Below are 2,004 nucleotides of genomic sequence, written 5' to 3' on the forward strand. Positions count from 1 at the left end.
TATAAATCTTGAGTTTGGTGAATGTTTTATTTTCAAATACAGAATTTCGTACGAATTCGCATTTAATGTATTTCTTTCAAGAAATAAATAAAATTTTATAACATCTATTTTACGTCAACAAATTCAACTGCTCTTGCCTCTATTGTTATTATTCATTAATACAATTAATTTGTTGTTTTAGTTAATAAAGTAATTACAACAACTGTTCAGAATTTTGTCAACCGACNATCGAGAGGCTCAAATGGGGAAATTTCCTAGTAGCGTACCTACTATCCTTTTTCAACGTATCTGTTTGAAGTGAATGAGTGGTAACTAAAATATGGACATGTTTGAAATGTTTGCATTATACAAGGCTTTCTCAATAGATACATTAATAGCCATGTATAAATCTTGAGTTTGGTGAATGTTTTATTTTCAAATACAGAATTTCGTACGAATTCGCATTTAATGTGACTGCCGCCTAATGTTATTCTTAAGACGGCGTGTTATGTGATTAGCTTTATATCATTAGGATAGATTGCAAAACTGATTAACTTCAGAAACAACTATATCTCTGACAATTTGTTCATCTATAGAGAAATTATAATTTTTAACTGCATCATACAACATTATCATTTACATATTTGCCTGTCGTCAAATTTTATACAGACTATATCCAAAATATACACTTCATGTATTTTGTTCATTAAAATTTGATAAATTAAATTTCTTAACTAAATGGTAACTGATTTGTGGAAGTTTGCAAAGAGTTTATTTTAAAAGTGTAATTTTTTTTCTTCTTTTACAAGATATGAAAAACAATTCATATAGAAGTTGTCCTCTTTCACCACATTTTTTTAGGGAATTACCCCTAATGCCCTAATGTGGGTAAAATCGGCATTTTACCGAGATCATCATTTATTGGCTACGGTGCTTGGACTCTCGCCAATAAAGGGACAAATGGGATGTTTGGACGCCCCCCTCATTACGACAACCGGACGCTTGGAGGTGTAGACGTCGCGTTGGCCGATTATCCTTCATCCGAGGCGATGTAGATTTCTAGAGATGTGGGAAACGATCCAATTTATTTGGTCGTGTCTTGGTTGTGTATGGCTGGTTGCCTCCTGGGTTGGTCCCAGCTATTGAGAGCAGCCAGCTCCCTGAGCATCATCATTGAGTTCAAGACCAGCATGATGGGATAGGACGGATCGTGTAGGGTCCTTCTTCGCCTTCGGTGCCAGCGCATTGGATGCCTGCTCGGGGGCTAGAGGGTTCTCTGACATCTCTGTCCTCTCCCTCTTGATGAACGGCCCTGCGGCCATCATCGAAAGGAGGTGAGATTTCCGGTCCTCCGCCATCGTTCTGAGTTCAATATATCCAGGTGGAGTTTCCACGATCTATTTGTTTCTTGTTGCGACCGAATCGGCCGTCGGAGCACGTCACTAATTTGGTTTCCACTTAAGGACTTTGGAAACATGGTTCGGGCTTTTGTGTTATGCACCTGGTTCGGGTCTGACACCCTAGTGTCTGAAAAACACTGTCTTTTGTTTATTACTTTTTAATTCACTGTGTACGGACTGCCGGTACCGAGGCTTTTAAAAGTTTGCTGGCCGAGAGCGTTAAAGCTCGAGGTTTGTGTATTTTTTCGCTGAGAAATAATTACTCAAGAGTAAGTAAATATATATCATTTATTTAAAGAATTTAAAGAAAGAAAAAATTTGGGATAAGTTGTGAATCACGGACCCAAATGTGTTTACACATTGGTGGATAAAATATTGTAAGTTGTTGTAACAATCAAATGATTTTATTATTTAAAAACACAAACTAATTTTATTAATTAATAAAGGCAACAGCAGTTGAATTTGCCGATATAAAATAGGTGCGATAAAATTCTATTTACATATTTCTTTCCTTGCGAAAGTTTTTGTCCGTTTTTATCACACCGCCATGCCGGTCGCATTGTGCGAGGTCAGGTTTTACAGTGGACCAGTTTCCAGTGCCGTGCAGAAGTGTATTTTTAAATCA

Source organism: Anoplophora glabripennis, unplaced genomic scaffold (assembly GCF_000390285.2).
Source record: "Anoplophora glabripennis isolate ALB-LARVAE unplaced genomic scaffold, Agla_2.0 scaffold971, whole genome shotgun sequence".
NCBI lineage: Eukaryota > Metazoa > Arthropoda > Insecta > Coleoptera > Cerambycidae > Anoplophora > Anoplophora glabripennis.